General features: G+C 46.0%; 1 long non-coding RNA gene across 1 annotated transcript in view; it reads left to right on the plus strand.

The window, feature by feature from the left end:
• The first annotated feature begins 2,529 nt into the window (after positions 1-2,529).
• LOC137528598 (uncharacterized) overlaps positions 2,530-20,028 on the plus strand; it is a 101,843-nt gene continuing 84,344 nt past the window's right edge. The window contains exon 1 of the long non-coding RNA XR_011023433.1: positions 2,530-2,578. This is a non-coding gene — a long non-coding RNA (uncharacterized lncRNA). The remainder of the gene's footprint in view (positions 2,579-20,028) is intronic.

Raw genomic sequence — 20,028 nt, forward strand, 5'->3', positions numbered from 1 at the left:
TGCAGCAGGCATCTGGTCACACACAGGCTTCACACTGCTGGTATCAGTATTAGCTGCAGCAGGCATCTGGTCACACACAGGCTTCACACTGCTGGTATCAGTATTAGCTGCAGCAGGCATCTGGTCACACACAGGCCTCACACTGCTGGTATCAGTATTAGCTGCAGCAGGCATCTGGTCACACACAGGCTTCACACTGCTGGTATCAGTATTAGCTGCAGCAGGCATCTGGTCACACACAGGCTTCACACTGCTGGTATCAGTATTAGCTGCAGCAGGCATCTGGTCACACACAGGCTTCACACTGCTAGTATTAGTATTAGCTGCAGCAGGCATCTGGTCACACACAGGCTTCACACTGCTAGTATTAGTATTAGCTGCAGCAGGTATCTGGTCACACACAGGCCTCACACTGCCAGCATCCTCCTGGACACCAGCAGCAGCATTAGCAGCAGGGATCTCAGCACACACAGGCCTCACACTGCCAGCATCCTCCTGGACACCAGCAGCAGCATTAGCAGAAGCTGCAGCAGGTATCTGGTCACACACAGGCCTCACACTGCCAGCATCCTCCTGGACACCAGCAGCAGCATTAGCAGCAGGGATCTCAGCACACACAGGCTGCACCTTCTTAGTATCCCCCGGGACACCAGCAGCAGCACCATTTTCACCCCCAGCAGCCGTCACAGGAGCTGAGCTGGGGGACTGGGTGGCACCACTTTGGGGCACACATGCCTCTGTAGCCTTTCCAGCCTTATCTTCCAGCTTGCTCTCAGCAGACACAGGGCCAGGATTCAGCTGAGAGACTCCAGTACCAGCCACGCTACCACTCTGCTCCTCCTCACTGGCGCTGGTCTCCTCCACCACCTCCACAGTCACCTCCATATCTTCCACCTGCTCACCCTGGGTTTCACTGGGCTTGGTCACCTTCACCCTCTCTGTAAGTTTTGGGGTTTTAGCAGCAGAAGGGACTGGATTTTTCCCCTTTCCTTTCTTTGTATCCTCCACCACGGGCTTGGCTGTGGTCTTACCACCAGGGGCCACTTTCTTCACAACCCCCTTGGTCGACCCTTGCCGAAAGCGAGCTTGGTTTCTGCGGACCTCACGAAAGGGGCCTCCTTTCTCCTCCAGCTCCTCCAGAAGTACTCTCTGGGCCTCGACCTTCCTCTGCATCTCTGCAGTGACCACATCAGTCTCAAGGAATTCCGGCCTCCATCTTACACCGAAACGGTGAATTCTTTCCTTCAGCTGGCGTTTCAAAGTGTCATACAAATCACTGTGGTAATTCATGGCCTTATTCCAGGCCACAACGTCTCTAAACACCTCTTCACATAGAAAACCCCCTTCCCCTAGGTGGGTCAGGTCAGGGGGGGAATAAGCCGGCTGCTCCATTGCTGGAAGCAGCCGACCAGTGCAGGGAGGGCCCCTGCAGGCCAAGGCCTAAGCAGGGACCTCAAGTATTCCTCAAGCCCAAAATCAAGCACAAAACTGGGCTAGGTATAAGCCGGTTATGCTGCTCTCTGGATCCCAACAGGAGCTCCCCACCACACGTCTGCTCTGGTGCAGAGACTGATGGGAATGGATCAGTGATCTCTGTACAGCGCTGTGGAATATGTTAGCGCTATATAAATGTATAATAATAATAGTGTGTGACTGTGGTGAGGGCATTGGAGTGTAAGCTCCTCTGGTGCAGACACTGATGGGAATGGATCAGTGATCTCTGTACAGCGCTGTGGTATATGTCAGAGCTATATAAATGTATAATAATAATAGTGTGTGACTGTGGTGAGGCCATTAGAGTGTAAGCTCCTCTGGTGCAGAGACTGATGGGAATGGATCAGTGATCTCTGTACAGCACTGTGGAATATGTCAGAGCTATATAAATGTATAATAATAATAGTGTGTGACTGTGGTGAGGGCATTAGAGTGTAAGCTCCTCTGGTGCAGAGACTGATGGTAATGGATCAGTGATCTCTGTACAGCACTGTGGAATATGTCAGAGCTATATAAATGTATAATAATAATAGTGTGTGACTGTGGTGAGGACATTAGAGTGTAAGCTCCTCTGGTGCAGAGACTGATGGGAATGGATCAGTGATCTCTGTACAGCGCTGTGGTATATGTCAGAGCTACATAAATGTATAATATTAATAGTGTGTGACTGTGGTGAGGACATTAGAGTGTAAGCTCCTCTGGTGCAGAGACTGATGGGAATGGATCAGTGATCTCTGTACAGCGCTGTGGTATATGTCAGAGCTATATAAATGTATAATATTAATAGTGTGACTGTAGAGAGGACATTAGAGAGTAAGCTCCCATATGCTAAATTATAATATAATTGGCTGTTCTGTCTTTGTACAATACCCTTGAATATGTTCCTCGCTTTCCTAGCCAATTAAATGCCGGCTGGTCAGATCAGGAGAAATGTCACCCCACTCTCTTTAATTGCCTCGTATTGTAAATAAATGTTTTACGATAGTTACGTGCGCGGATTGAATCAGCTTCATGCATCTCGCCTTATCTCGCAGTTTCAGACGCCGGAAATCCTCAGAGATTAAGTTTTGTCTGCGATGAACAGGTAATAATGCGTTTACTGCTCATGGCCACGACATGTACTTATCACCTTTTCTTTATTCAGAACTCCTGGAAAGTCAGAGACTAGCAGCTATAAGAAGGGGATAAATAGGATGAACTGACTTTTATGCGACATTCAGCCTAGCGACTCATCATGCCAGCATATTAGGGTGATATTAGGATATAATATCCACTAGGGATTAGTGATGACTACAGGAGGCCGGCCGACAGGTGTAAGTTGTAAGTCCCCAGAGTGCCTCTCTCCCTCCTTCCCTATTCAGAGTCCTGATGAGAGGGTAAATGAGGGGGTTACTCACCCTGATCTCAGCATTACACTGACCAGATCTCCCATCAACCAGGGGCACCTCTAGGTACCTAATATACCTGGGGTCACCACTAGCTACTTAATATTGAGGGTACTTGTGGCTGCCCAATACTAAGGGACATCTCTAGCTACCTATGACATGCAAGGGAAGTAAGGGAGGAGCGACAGCTGGGCCAGCCAGCACACTTGCGGTGCAGTTCGGTGGGGGTTTGTAGGCTCATGGAGGGTGAAGTCTAAGGTGCCAGGGCAGCTGTGCCTATAGCCTCCTGTGCGGTAAAGGGAACCTAAACTGAGAAGGATATGAATTTTTCCTTTAAAAAAAATACCAGTTGCCTGACTCTCCTGCTGATCCTGTGTCTCTAATACTTTTAGCCACAGCCCCTCAACAAGCATGCAGCAGATCAGGTGCTCTGAGTGAAGTCAGACTGGATTACCTGAATGCTTGTTTCAGGTGTGTGATTCAACCATTGCTGCAGCCAAATAGATCAGCAGGACAGCCGGGCAACTGGTATTGTTTAACAGGAAACATCCATATCCCTCTTAGTTAAGGTCCCCTTCAGGGAGAAACCGTGACCAAGAATTGAACTTCCTCCCAATCAGTAGCTGATACCCCCTTTCCCGTGAGAAATCTTTACCTTTTCTCGAATAGATCATCAGGGGGCGCTGTATGGCTGATATTGTGGTGAAACCCCTCCCACAGTGTGATGTCAGGACCATGGTCCTCACAGTTTCCTGTCTGTGAACCTTATTGCTTTGAGGGAAATATCAGCTGTTTTACTGTTTACAGCTGTTTCCAACTGCCCAAAAAAAGCAAGCATCATCTCCTTCCAGTGATATCACCTTCCAGCAGTAAAAATGTCACCATATGATAAATATCAGAGTGTAAATCAGGGAGAGGAAAGATTTTACAATGGGCAAACACTGACTAAATCACTTATACATAATTATTGTAAAAATGAAGCACTTTTTTATTACATTATTTTCACTGGAGTTCCTCTTTAAATCCAAGCCTGAGTGGCATAATATGGGGGTTAGGCATTAGGTGGGAGGGAGGGTTGGATTCAGGTACTTAGGGCTGGAGCACACCAGGGCGGTTCTGGAGCGTTTTTTAAAACACTTGCAGGGGGAAAACCGCTTGGCCAATGAAAGTGAATGGGCTGGTGCACACCAGAACGGCTCGTTTTTCCACAAACGCAAACTCGGGGGCTGCAGCATTTTTTAGATTTCCGAGGTGTTTCTGCCTCAATGTTAGAGTATAGAAAAGTGGAAAACCGCTCTGAGAAACGCCAGATCAGAGCCGTTTTCCAGGCGATTTTATTACAGAAGCTGTTCAGTAACAGCTTTACTGTAACAATACATGTAATCTGCTACACAAACACGCTCCAAAACCGCTAGATATGTATAGAAAGCCTCTCTCCCCATGCCTAGAATCGCTCTGAAGTCTGCTCCAATAACCTCTAGTGTTTTGCGGATCTGCTAGCGGTTTTTGGTGTGCACTGGCCCTCAGAGATAGTGAGGGATAGGCATTACGTGGTGTGGGGATTTTTTTTAGGCACTAACAGGTGCCCATATTGTACATTTCCGGTGTATTTTTTAGTAACGGCACCACCCAGTGCCCAACTCATGCAGCAGGGCTGCGATACAAACTCCTATTCTGGCACCGCTATAAATAATTTCCCACGTTCGTTTCCTTCACACCTGCCAGAAATACTCGCTGATTACGGATAACACGGTTACTGCCACCGAGCGATTTCCGTACCGACGCAGAGAGCGACAGATGTTAGAGATAATATTGGGGGAAATGATGCGATATTGCTGCTGCGAGTAGCACGACTCCATCACCTCGCAAATACTAACTGTCACCTACCTCTGCATTACTCTCCTAATCAGACACAATGAGGGTGACTAATTGTGGCTGTGACTGCTCACATGCTTTGTGTCACTTCTCCGACGCCTACGGGTGCGAGATGGGGAGGCGGGTGTGGGGTGAGTATATATATATATATATATATATATATATATATATATATATATATATATATATATATATATATATATATTTATATATATATCCGCACGTGCGCCCGCCCACGCCTGAGCATATGTGCGGAGTTGGTGGTGACAGCGCTGAGGACTGCAGGAGGAACGGATAGATAAATATTTGCGTGTTTCGGTGCTAACTCGTGAACTAATTATCTTGATGTATCGGCGAGGAGATTCGGCGCGATTCGCCGCACGCCGGCAGGTTTTATATTTCGTGTCGGACAAGAAGGTCCTGACCTGATGGAATGAGATTCCTGCTGTATAACTACATTCCATGAAAATAAAACTCCCGTGTACATTATTCACATTCTCCCTCTGATGCGGGGGAATCTGGTGCAGGTGAGAGAGCAGCGGAGACGCGACTGGTGGGGAGAAGCGATCAGGAACTAGAATTCATAAAAGAAAGAAGGAAAAATCAAGGTGAATTATTTTTCTTTTGTAGTCAGATGGCTGCCATATGCTAGATCTCCCTTACATGGTCACAGCTCTGTCCTGCTGTAGTGTCCACACTGATGGGGGCGCTGTCCCCCCCAATGCAGTGGTGGCTCCAGCTTAAAATTTTTGGGGGTCACAACGGGGGCACAATGGCTGGCTGGTGGGGCCCATTTGGGTGATAAAAATCAATGTCTATATGGTGAGCTTTACATATTTTTTTTGCATAACTCAGGTGATAAATTTAGGCTAACTAGTTCAGCAATGACAGGAAGCAACTGTCTGTAAGCATCACAAAACACAACTCACAGGCTGAGCAGAGCAGATTGTCCAAATGATGGTGCCATTATTGAAAAAGGTAACCTACAGATGTACTTGGCTAGTTTGCTGGCATGCTTTAGGCTTCTTGCACACAGGGACATTACAGGCGCACGTTAGTGCAGCCTGTGACGCTCCCCCAATGCACAGCAATGTAACACAAGTGGGCTGTTCACACTGCCCACGTTGCGTTACATTGTAACGCAGGAAAGTGCTGCATGCTGTGCGTTCTCTGCGGCTAAGCCGCGTTAGACTGTTTGCACATGCTCAGTCATGTTGGGGAGGAGGGGAGAGCGGCCGGGCACATGGCTAATTAATATTCACTGCACTCAGTGACGTGCAGTGTTTACTTCCTGGAGCGGCCGCTCTGTGCGGCGATTGGCCGGGCGGGACCACAAGATGCCGCATGCGTCCAAGAGTATGCATCCCGGCATCACGGACGCCAGAGTGAGCTGCACAACGCGGCTCACTCCGACGTCCACACCAGAGAGCACCAGGCCTTGCGTTAGGGGCACGCTATGTGCCCTATAACGTCCCCTAAACGCCCTGGTGTGTAACTAGTCTAAATCTTTATTTGCTATCCTGAGTTAAAACTGTCTGTAAAATACAAGCTATACTGTATTGGCTACTTTAAAGGCAAAACAGTAAGCTTTCAGCTTGTAAAGGCCCGTACACACGCCTGACTGCAGGCAACAATGGGTCCGTCATCACCTCCCGCTGAGCGGGCGTTCCAGCGACAGTGGCGTGTGTACAGTCTGTCTGCAGACTGATACGGCTGTTTCTGAGCGATCCGCCTAGGCGGATCGCTCAGAAACAGCCTTATCTGTCCGCCGACAGTCTGTACACACGCCAGACTGTCTGCTGAAAACCCGCCCAGCTGGAGGTGACGACGGACCCGTCGTTGCCTGCAGTCAGGTGTGTGTACGGACCTTATAGGCCCAGACACACGGCGGATTTTTGTGGTCGTTTGAACGCCCCGTCGTTCAGTCTTCCGCACGCCAAATTGGGCGTGTGTACAGACTGTCGTTCGGGTGATAAGACTGCTTTTGAGCGATCCGCTGTCTTATCACCCGAACGACAGTCTGTATACACGCCCGATTTGGCGTGCGGACGACTGAACGACGGGACGTTCAAACGACCCGTCGTTCGCAAAAATCCGCCGTGTGTATGGGCCTTAAAGCTTCTTTATACTCTATTCCTGCTGACTGACAATGTTAGAACATACAATCAGAAGGAGGTAGAGAGATTTTTTGCAAATATAAGTGTCATCCAGATACATTAATTACAAGGGAGCTTGTAAGGATTGTGAGGTCTTTATGGCAAATAGAGAAGACCCTTGGTTTAGTTAATGCCTTCATAGACTCAGTCGGACATGGATAGTTTTTTGCAGACCCTCTCCTGTTCAGAATATGCTGCTGGAGCCTGACAACATTTAACCGTTACTGAGCACAGTAGGGCACAATGATTCCTGGCGACCGTGCGAATGTATGTGCACAGAGCCAGTGGCAGACACAGACAGGTAAAGTATACTGCACGGGGCACTGAGGAGCTCATTTTACATTAGGGGGACAGTGGTTCCGTCGCGTTCGGCCTAATATCACACACCATTACCGCTGCGCACCCGATCCAGCATGTCGGCCCTACATCTTGCAGTATGTACAATCTATACATGCGGCAAATTTTGGCCATAAATTACGTCGCCAATCAGGCAGGCTCTTAACACTGATTTGCACCCAATTATAGTAATCGAATCGGATGGTCAATCGGCCGCCAAGTTGATGTACAGGGCTGGATTTGGACAAAGGCTCCATAGGCCATTGCCTAGGGCACATTGGAAGCTGGGTACGCTACTGGTTAGGGGTAGCACTAGGTAAGCACCCACCACTTATTACAACTACATTTAATGTGAGAAAAGCTACCTATAATAGGGGGACAGCTACCTATACTTTGGGGGGCATCTGCCTTTACTGGGGGAGGGACAGCTACCTATGCTGGGGGAGGGACAGCTACCTATGCTGGGGGAGGGACAGCTACCTATACTGGGGAGGGACAGCTACCTATACTGGGGAGGGACAGCTACCTATACGGGGGGGGGGGGGAGCTACCTATACTGGGTAGAGAAAACTACCTATACTGGGGAGGGACAGCTACCTATACTGGGGAGGGACAGCTACCTATACTGGGGAGGGACTGCTACCTATACTGGGAAGGGACAGCTACCTATACTGGGGAGGAACAGCTACCTATACTGGGGGAGGGACAGCTACCTATACGGGGGGGGGGGGGAAGCTACCTATACTGGGTAGGGAAAACTACCTATACTGGGGAGGGACTGCTACCTATACTGGGGAGGGACAGCTACCTATACTGGGGAGGGACAGCTACCTATACTGGGGAGGAACAGCTACCTATACCCGGGAGGGACAGCTACCTACACCCGGGAGGGACCGCTACCTGTACTGGGGGGGGACAGCTACCTATACTGGGGAGGGACAGCTACCTATACTGGGGAGGGACAGCTACCTATACTGGGGAGGGACAGCTACCTACACTGGAGGGGGGGGGCAGCTACCTATACTGGGGGGAAGCTACCTATACTGGGGAGAGAAAATTACCTATACTGGGGAGGGACAGCTACCTATACTGGGGAGGGACAGCTACCTATACTGGGGAGGGACAGCTATCTACACTGGGGGGGTGGACAGCTACCTATACTGGGGGGAAGCTACCTATACTGGGGAGAGAAAACTACCTATACTGGGGAAGGACAGCTACCTATACTGGGGAGGGGCAGCTACCTACAGTATACTGGGGAGGGATAGCTACCTACACTTGCGAGGGACAGCTACCTATACCGGGGGGCATCTACCGATACTGGAAAGGGACAGCTACCTATACTGGGGAGGGACAGCTACCTATACTGGGGAGGGACAGCTACCTACACTGGAGGGGGGGGGGACAGATACCTATACTGGGGGGAAGCTACCTATACTGGGGAGAGAAAATTACCTATACTGGGGAGGGACAGCTACCTATACTGGGGAGGGACAGCTACATATACTGGGGAGGGACAGCTACCTACACTGGGGGGGGGGGGACAGCTACCTATACTGGGGGGACAGCTACCTATACTGGGGAGAGAAAATTACCTATACTGGGGAGGGACAGCTACCTATACTGGGGAGGGACAGCTACTTATACTGGGGAGGGATAGCTACCTACACTTGCGAGGGACAGCTACCTATACCGGGGGGCATCTACCTATACTGGAAAGGGACAGCTACCTATACGGGGGGGGGGGGGGAAGCTACCTATATGGGGGGCAGCTTCCTTTACTGTGGGGACAGCTACCTATACTGGGGGGGGGGGGAGGGGCAGCTCCCTATACTTGGGAGGGAAACCTACCTATACTGGGGGGGGAGGGGCAGCTACCTATACTTGGGAGGGAAACCTACCTATACTGGGGTTAGAGGAATGCTATTAGGGCGGCTGGTTATAGTTGGCCTTGGGCGGTAAGAAATACAGATCCAGCCCCGCTTATCTATGGCCACCTTTAGGGACAAGTCCGGCATTGTGGAGGTTTGCGGTCAGTACAGTACTATTATGCAAGACACATTGATTTTTTTTCACCGGGACAATATGTGATTGGCATGAGGAAGTCACGCCCCCATGTATCAGTTTGTAGTGCACCAGTGGGGACACCAATACTGCTGGGGGTGCAGCTGATGATGGGACCGGCCAGGAGGCAAGCGTGCTGGATGGACCCAATGGGAACATCACTACAACTGAAAGGAAAGGGTCCCCTCAATTAATAAGCGTGGCAATTATTGATCTATAAATTGAAGGGGGGAGGGGATAGAATATTGGCTTATACTCAGATTTGGTGACTTTCAATTTGTCCAGCAGACATGCTATCAGATGATACATCGGGTTCCATGACTCCCAATGTCACAGATTGTTCTCAGATACATCCAACTTTTTTTGTTTTTTGTTTTTTTGCAACCAAAAATTATTTAAATTTTTTTTCTCCTTGCAGACTTATAATGGACTGGCGGAGTCAGCCAGCAGTAATGCAAGCTGCACATAAATCCTTTGTTTTATTGCTGAAGTGACAGTATTCCCCGAGTGGCACAGAGTGACTTATAAATTGTATCGATTTTTTTATTATGGTGGCAAAGAGGCCGCAAGGATTTCAGAGTCATAACAGAGGGCGTCCGGAAGCGGGACACGAGCAAGCAATGCTGCAATAACATGAAGTACATACATAGAAATAAGGCAGGCATGGAAGGTTAGCGGATTGCAGAGGGGGGAATATGAGGTACGGTCAGGCCCAGAGTTCCTCCTAGGTCAGGGCTTCCATAAAGGAACACTAGCAGGGGCGTAACAATAGACCCTGCAAGGGATGCCTCCACAGGGGGGCCCAGAAGCCACAGGGGGCCCGTGGGGGGGAAAAGTTTGAGAGACTGACAGCCAAGGGCACAGAGAGAAAAAAGCGTATTCTGCTCTCGCACCATTGTTATATTGACTGCATGTGTCCACCACACAGATAAGGACTCATACACACTTTGGAATTTTTACACTGTCCCTGCTCTCTAGGGTTAGTAAAAAACATCTGTCTCACACTGCAGCTAAGTTCTAAAGACTTGACAAAGACTTTGTAAACAAAGGAGTCACATTTTGAAAAAAACGTTTTAGACTTTCCCTTGTTATATTGACTGTATGTGTCCACCACAGCAAAAGGATTCCAAGATTCTTATCACACAGGCTAATGACTTTATGGCCTCTGAATACTTTTACAACTCAATGGAGTGGAGATTGATGTCTGACTGTTGCTGCTTCATTGAGAGCTTGTGACATTCTGAATGTTTTGCCAAAGTTACAGTGATACTATATGTTATGTTCAGCATGTCATTGTTGTTCCTCTATATAGCATGTGCTCTCATGTAGTAATATAATACGGCTGTGTGTGTATGGACTGGGAGCAGAGCTGCAACGGGGGACTTGTCGGCTGCAAGGGGCTGGAGGAAGCCCCGGGTAAGTAGATCTGGGGGTAGCATAGATTGCCTGACGTTTCCTTCAAGTCTAAGTGTTTTTATCTGTATGGAGAAAACACATTGGTCCTCAGTTTTTCTGAGCAGAAAGCGAGGGGGTGGGGGGCCTCATCCAAAGTCTCGCAGGGGGGCCCAGTGATGTCTAGTTACGCCCCTGTACACTAGGCAATTGCCTGGGGCGCTAAACTCCTTAAAGGTGCCCATACATCAGACGATGTATGGGCAGATCGACCAAGAGACAGATTTATCTGATTGAATCCTATGGGAGAGAGATCTGTTGCTTGCCCATACACGGCAGGCCGATTTCTGATCGATTTCTGCCCAGCAGAAATCTAGATTAGCCAGCACAGAAACCAGGTAACTGCCTAGTTATGTTTAAGTGGCACTGTCTATTTAGTATTATTATTATTGATTTATAAAGCGCCAACATATTCCGTGGCGCTGTACAAAGTAAGAAAACAAACATGGGGTACATAATACAGACAATGGGGTACACTAATATACAAGATACATAATTAGTGACAAAATACAAAAATGATACAAAATACAGAATACAAAATACAGAAGTGGTCATGACAGTGATAAAAGTAACATGATAAACAAAAGGAGGAGAGAGTCCTGCCCTTGCGAACTTACAATCTAAAGGGAATGGTTTTCACATTGAAATAAATGTTTAAATCTGTTATATTATACGTACTGCATACGGACCCCCTGGAAACCCCGTCAGGAAATTTATTGCTCTTTCTTTTGATATATGTAAATTTACACCACCGTTAGGTTTGCTACATTATCTGTCATTTACCACTTTTAAATGTATACTTTTTTTGCCTTTGAAACTAACATTTTCTCAAAAACTATAAGGTCTTTTTGATTTTTTTTTTCCTCTTGTAGTCACTGTCCCCCTCCACATACCATACAAATGTGCTGTTTGTAGCATGTAAGGGGGCTTTGCCATTAACCGCCAAAGTCGGCGGCCGTTCGCCTGCCATTAAAGTTTGCGTCCGCGGACCCAAGATTGGAGGTTCGCGACATCTCTAATCATAATCCCAATATAAAAGGGTATGTCAAAAAGGACAAAGAGTATAAGATTAGTTTATATGCGGATGACGCTCTCCTGTTTTTATGTCAGCCCATAACGTCTATGTCTACGCCAATGCCCTTATTGGACCATTATTATTATATAGTATTTATATAGCACCGACATCTTCCGCAGTGCTTAACAGAGTCTATATATTCTTGTCACTAACTGTCCTCAGAGGAGCTCACAATCTAGTCCCTACCATAGTCATATGTCCATGTATGTATCGTGTAGTGTACGTACCATAGTCTAGGGCCAATTTTAGGGGAAAGCAAATTCACTTATTTGTATGTTTTTGGGCTGTGGGAGGAAACCAGAGGGCCTGGTGGAAACAATCACATACACGGGACACAGACACGGGGAGAACATACAAACTCTGTACAGATAGCGACCTGGCTGGGATTCAAACCGGGTACCCAGCACTGCAAGGCAAGAGTGCTAACCGCTACACCACTCTGCTGCCCATTCTGAAAAACTTTCTGGTCTGGCCATAAACACGGCTAAGTCACAAGCATTACCTGTCAAATCTACCCCTGCAAGTGGTTACAATTTAGACTTCAACTGGGTAAACGCAGAGATCTCCTACTTAGGGATCAAACTGACCTCATACTATGACACTTTAATTCAATCTAATTATGTTTCATTATTGAAAATGGTTGAATGCACTCTTAGGGATTGGTCTCAATATAGGATTTCATGGCTAGGCAAGATTACAGCTATTAAAATGGTGATATTACAACGCATTATTTTACAAGAGAGTCCTCCTAATAAATCCAGGGAGTGTGATTATTGCAAGATTACAAAAACTAATCAACACGTTTGTATTGAACGGCAAATCAGCACATTTCAAAAATGTGTACCTTTATAGACCGAATATTGATGAAGGTGTTGGTATGCCTAATTTGCTATACGATTACTTACATGGTAAATGGTATCCAAGTTTAACCCTAAAGCACATGATGTAATTCGAGATGAATGCTATTCTTCCCTTTAAAGAGAATCTGTATTGTTAAAATCACACAAAAGTAAACATACCAGTGCGTTAGGGGATATCTCCTATTCTCCTCTGTCACAATTTTGCCGCTCCTCGCCGCATTAAAAGTGGTTAAAAACAGTTTTAAAAAGTTTGTTTATAAACAAACAAAATGGCCACCAAAACAGGAAGTAGGTTGATGTACAATGTATTGTAAATGCTGTCATTATGTGTAATTGCCGTATATATGTAAAATGTACAACTGTCATTACGTACTTGTCCAAGCCATGTGTACCACAAGCAATTCCGAGTACGGCACCACCGTACTTGGCGAATAAATCCATCTTGTATCTTGTATCTTGTATCTTGTATGTCCACACATAGAAAATACATTCATACACAAGCAGGCTGTATACAGCCATCCTTTTGTATCTCAAGAGATCATTTGTGTGTTTCTTTCCCCCTGCAGCTATCTTCCACTGAAGTGTCAGGCTGTTTCTTCCTGCAGAGTGCAGACAGCTGTGCCTGTATGTAATTCCTCAGTATGTGAAAGCCCAGCCAGCTCAGAGGAGGATTTATCCAGCTTGTAAAAGATAAGAGAGAAGCTGCCCTAATCTAAATAATACACAGGCAGTGTGCAGAGAGGGTCCTGGAGGGGGGAGATGCATCACAGAACCACAACACTGAAGAACTTGGCAGTCTTCCAGACACGGAGCTGGGAAAAAAGGGCGCAGGCAGCTAGTGGACAAAAAGGGCGCCGCCATTCACTCCCATAATAAATAACGTTTAATGGGCGCCGAGCAGGAAAAAAGGGCGCCGGAGCTAAATAAAGTTTACAAACGGCGCCCGGAGCTAAATAAAGTTTACAAACGGCGCCCGGAGCTGTTTAATGATTTATAACTGAGCTTGTGTTGATTTACGTTTATAAAATGCACCCGTGCCAAATAACGTTTATGAAAATACTAAATATATTTAACTTATTTAAATAATTAAAACATTATTTAAAGTTTTATCCCTTACTGTTTATAAAACATTATTCACAAAATAAAGCGATCAGTACGTAATGTAAATTGGAATATATTTTTTGGAGTCACAATTTGTAAAACATTATTATCCACATAATAAAAAACATTATTATTCACAAAATAAAGCGATCAGTACGTTACGTAAATTGCAAAATATTTTTTGCATCCATAATTAGTAAAACATTATTATCCACATAATAAAGGGGGGTCTTAGGTTTAGGCACCAACAGGGGGGTCTTAGGTTTAGGCACCAACAGGGGGGTCTTAGGTTTAGGCACCAACAGGGGGGGTCTTAGGTTTAGGCACCAACAGGGGGGGTCTTAGGTTTAAGCACCAACAGGGGGGGTCTTAGGTTTAGGCACCAACAGGGGGGTCTTAGGTTTAGGCACCAACAGGGGGGTCTAGGGGTTAGGGGTAGGTACAGGGAGGGTTACTTAGGCACCAACAGGGGGGGGCTTAGGTTTAGGCACCAACAGGGGGGTCTTAGGTTTAGGCACCAACAGGGGGGTCTTAGGTTTAGGCACCAACAGGGGGGTCTTCGGTTTAGGCACCAACAGGGGGGTCTAGGGGTTAGGGATAGGTACAGGGAGGGTTCTGTGTAAGAGTAGGCTTAGGTATAGTTTTAGTAAAATTTTAGTAATAATTACTAATGTTTTACAACACTTATTACGAACGTACTTATATTTATATCATCGTTATAAAGAATATTTTCAGATTTTATTATAAGAACAAACCATAAATGAAGGTTATTCACAATAATATACAAGTATAACAATTAAACATATATTATTGTTTTTTTAATAAACGTAATTATAAGTTTAACTTTACAAATAGGGAAGATTAACGTTTTCACAATTTCCGATTTTATAAACATTATTTAATGATTTATAATTTTGTTAAACTTTATTTGTAAACGAAATATAGCACACTATTTTTATAAACCCTATTAATGATTAATTATTATTTAGAGTTTACACCCCGCACCCTTTTTGTCCAGGCGCCCTTTTTGTACGTACGCTCCAGACACAGGCTGACAAGTCTGACAAGAGAGAGATAAGTTGATTTATTACAGAGATGGTGATAGAACGTGCTGCAGTAAGCCAGAACACATTAGAATAGCTTTTGGAACTTGTAGGATGATAAAAAACAGGATGCACTTTTTGTTACTGAGTCTCTTTAAAGAAAACCTGAACTGAAAATTAAAAGTCAAAATAAACATACACAGGTCATACTTACCTCCTGTGTAGTCTACTCCTCAATCTCTTTCTCCTCTCCTGCATCCCATTTGTCCCCTGTGATCAATGGAATTCTCCATCCTCCATTTTGAAAAAATTGCCCATAACAGCTTTCTGCTCAGCACACTGTTACACTGTAATATCACCCACATGAGCCATAGGGAAACATGGACACATCAGTTCTCCTCTCAGCTGTAACTGACAGCAACTGATATATAACTGACAGCAACTGATATATTTCAGTTCTGACAAAATGTTGTCAGAACTGGAAGGGATCATTGTCAGAAGAAAATGGTGAGCTTCTGAGAGGAACGGATGGCAAGGTAACTATGTAATGTTCATTTGAAGTTACCTCATGTGTTTATTTTAAATAATTTCACTCAGTACAGGTTCCCTTTAAAGGACACCCGAGGTGACATGTGACATGATGAGATAGACATTTTTCTTTCTCTGCCTGAAAGAGTTAAACATCAGGTATGTAAGTGGCAGTTCCTGTCTGGGTCAGGACTGGGTCAGACTACAGTGTGAACCTCACTGATAAGAAATTACAACTATAAAACACTTTCTTAGCAGAAAATAGATTCTGAGAGCAGGAAAGAGATAAAAAGGGTCAATAGTTCATAGCTTTTAGCTCTAGCACACTTCAATGAATAGGTCATTGAGCAAAAACAAAACAGTAAAAACTTAAAAAGAAGATTTAAATATAAACTAAAACCGTGGAATATCTTAAAAAGTCATTTTAGGAGAATGAGGAAAGATACAATTGTTTATTTCATTAGTTTAATGTTTAGTTCATTAGCTTAAGGAAGTCAAATATAGTTGCGGATACATTATCTCTCTGGTGTACATATAAAGATAAAATGAAGCAGTGCTCTGCTAAACCCCCAAGACTTACTTTTGTCGAGTTTCCCCAGATTTTAAAAATCACACTCAGTTCAACTGTACGATAACTAATTCTCCTACGACTTCCAATCGATTCTGGATGGCCGAGAAATGCATCCCCTGCTCAGTATTTGAATGTAATAAAAATGCCCCATCAACAGAATGTTATCGTTATATGCAGATCAGAAAGTTTCTTGAAGTATGCAGTCCCATATGGATTGCTCAACTGTACTTTTTATTGAATTTGTATCTACTGTATCTTCTACGCCTTGCAAAAGGAGCTATTTTTCAACACATGATAGGACTCACACAAGAACAAGAACTAAGGGCATGCAAGAATGGGAATGTAATCTGCAGTTAAATCTAGATACACAGGCGTGGCATAACGCAAGCCTAACGTTGCTAAGCTATATACCAGAGCCTATATGATCAGGGATACTACTAGGCGGTAAAGAACCCCTCAAAGTCGCTATAAAATGTTCCCTGGGGTTTCTTCACGGTGCTTTAGGTGTCAAACTGAAGGGTCACTCAGAAATATATATTTTGGGACTGTCAAATAGTTAAAACACATTGAGAAAGGCTAAAAAGAGATCTGAGCAGTATTTTCTCAATCACAATAGTTCTAGAACCACAGCATGCCCTGTCATTGGCACCACCTAATACCAGAATGCCTAAAAAATGGAGGCGTATGTACTATGAGTTGATATGCTCAATGCTTTGGGCAATGGCCTCAAGATGGAAACTGGTACATGTGCCTTCTGAGCCGGTCTTAACCTCCCTGGTGGTGCATTTCTGTCTGGAACTATGAGTCAAATGTCACATAACTGTCCCTCAGAGGGGCTCACAATCTAATCCCTGCCATAGTCATATGTCTATATGATACACGATATGTATGTATCGTGTAGTGCGTGTATCAGTCCAGGGCCAATTTTCAGGGGGAAGCCAATTAACTGTATGTTATTTGGGATGTGGGAGGAAACCAGAGTGCCCAGAGGAAACCCACGCAGGGAGAACATACAACCAGACACAGGGAGAACATACAAACTCCTTGCAGATGCTGACCTGGCTGGGATTCAAACTGGGGGCCCAGCGCTGCAAGGCGAGAGCGCTAACCACTACGCCACCGTGCTGCCCCAATGGAGGTACTCAAGTTAGCTTGACAAATATGAATAATGTTTCCTAGTATTGAGAAGTGAGAGATATACGGTATCTCAATCTCTTATTATGATGAATGTTTTTACATAGCTTACTGGACGAGTTGGTTGCCTCTGGTACACATTTGATGTCCACTCTACTGAGTGGAACGCAGCGTGACCAAGTGTCCAGGAGGGCGCGAAACGGCCGTCGATTGATCCACCTTTGTCCCTGCACTCCCATCTCCTCACCAGCAGCTCACACTTCAGCTTACAAGGTATTCTCTGTGTGTTTATATCTCAGTGTGAACACTGTCATTACACGGATGTTGCAATAAACCAGAATGGTAAAGGACAGATGGTGCACATACTTTTTCTCCTCTTTACATGTTTTTCTCATGTTGCCTATTGGGTAAGGTTAAAGGTCATTAAGGGCTGGTTCAGATGGACGTTTGTGCGGCGTCGCGTTTGGGGGCGTTGCGGCGGCTGCGCAGTCAGGCTTTCAGTAGCCTTCGCGTCGCATTCCGATGTGGTCGCGTTTTTTCTTCCCCTAGGGAGACATTAGCCGTCGTGGTTAGCCGCCCCCTGGAAGCTACATGTCGCTTCCAGGGGCAGCTCAAACGCTAGCGAAAATCTGGACCCGAACGCCGCGATCGTGCAAACACGCGCAAAAGCTTGGTGTAAACAATCCCATTCACTTCAATGGGAGCGTTTACCGCGACGTTCCAAACGTTTGCGGTAAACGCTCCGCAAGCGTTCGTCTGAACCAGCCCTTATGATACTTTTTCTGCAATGGTGGATAATTTGTTTAACCATTCTTGTGTTACACTGCAAGATATTTGTATGTTTTCTACCATTTTAATGACTGCAATAAACACAAAGTGAAAGAAAATGAGAATTTCCTTGAAAAAAAAAAAGTAACCTTGAAATAGGAAAAGGGGTACACACAGGGGGACAGGAGCTCAATATAACAGGAAAAGGGGTACACACAGGGGGACAGGAGCTCAATATAACAGGAAAAGGGGTACACACAGGGAGGACAGGAGCTCAATATAACAGGAAAAGGGGGTACACACAGGGGGACAGGAGCTCAATATAACAGGAAAAGGGGGTACACACAGGGGGACAGGAGCTCAATATAACAGGAAAAGGGGTACACACAGGGAGGACAGGAGCTCAATATAACAGGAAAAGGGGGTACACACAGGGGGACAGGAGCTCAATATAACAGGAAAAGATGTACACACAGGGGGACAGGAGCTCAATATAACAGGAAAAGGGGTACACACAGGGGGACAGGAGCTCAATATAACAGGAAAAGGGGTACACACAGGGAGGACAGGAGCTCAATATAACAGGAAAAGGGGGTACACACAGGGGGACAGGAGCTCAATATAACAGGAAAAGATGTACACACAGGGGGACAGGAGCTCAATATAACAGGAAAAGGGGTACACACAGGGGGACAGGAGCTCAATATAACAGGAAAAGGGGTACACACAGGGAGGACAGGAGCTCAATATAACAGGAAAAGGGGGTACACACAGGGAGGACAGGAGCTCAATATAACAGGAAAAGGGGTACACACAGGGAGGACAGGAGCTCAATATAACAGGAAGAGGGGTACACACAGGGAGGACAGGAGCTCAATATAACAGGAAAAGGGGTACACACAGGGAGGACAGGAGCTCAATATAACAGGAAAAGGGGTACACACAGGGGGACAGGAGCTCAATATAACAGGAAAAGGGGTACACACAGGGAGGACAGGAGCTCAATATAACAGGAAAAGGGGGTACACACAGGGGGACAGGAGCTCAATATAACAGGAAAAGATGTACACACAGGGGGACAGGAGCTCAATATAACAGGAAAAGGGGTACACACAGGGGGACAGGAGCTCAATATAACAGGAAAAGGGGTACACACAGGGAGGACAGGAGCTCAATATAACAGGAAAAGGGGGTACACACAGGGAGGACAGGAGCTCAATATAACAGGAAGAGGGGTACACACAGGGAGGACAGGAGCTCAATATAACAGGAAAAGGGGTACACACAGGGGGACAGGAGCTCAATATAACAGGAAAAGGGGTACACACAGGGGGACAGGAGCTCAATATAACAGGAAAAGGGGTACACACAGGGAGGACAGGAGCTCAATATAACAGGAAAAGGGGTACACACAGGGAGGACAGGAGCTCAATATAACAGGAAAAGGGGTACACACAGGGAGGACCGGAGCTCAATATAACAGGAAAAGGGGTACACACAGGGAGGACAGGAGCTCAATATAACAGGAAAAGGGGTACACACAGGGAGGACAGGAGCTCAATATAACAGGAAAAGGGGGTACACGCAGGGGGACAGGAGCTCAATATAACAGGAAAAGGGGTACACACAGGGGGACAGGAGCTCAATATAACAGAAAAAGGGGGTACACACATGGAAGACAGGAGCTCAATATAACAGGAAAAGGGGTACACACAGGGGGACAGGAGCTCAATATAACAGGAAAGGGGGTACACACAGGGGGACAGGAGCTCAATATAACAGGAAAAGGGGTACACACATGGAAGACAGGAGCTCAATATAACAGGAAAAGGGGGTACACACAGGGAGGACAGGAGCTCAATATAACAGGAAAAGATGTACACACAGGGGGACAGGAGCTCAATATAACAGGAAAAGGGGTACACACAGGGGGACAGGAGCTCAATATAACAGGAAAAGGGGTACACACAGGGAGGACAGGAGCTCAATATAACAGGAAAAGGGGGTACACACAGGGAGGACAGGAGCTCAATATAACAGGAAAAGGGGTACACACAGGGAGGACAGGAGCTCAATATAACAGGAAGAGGGGTACACACAGGGAGGACAGGAGCTCAATATAACAGGAAAAGGGGTACACACAGGGGGACAGGAGCTCAATATAACAGGAAAAGGGGTACACACAG

This window comes from Hyperolius riggenbachi, chromosome 8 (genome assembly GCF_040937935.1).
Source record: "Hyperolius riggenbachi isolate aHypRig1 chromosome 8, aHypRig1.pri, whole genome shotgun sequence".
Classification (NCBI taxonomy): Eukaryota; Metazoa; Chordata; class Amphibia; order Anura; family Hyperoliidae; genus Hyperolius; species Hyperolius riggenbachi.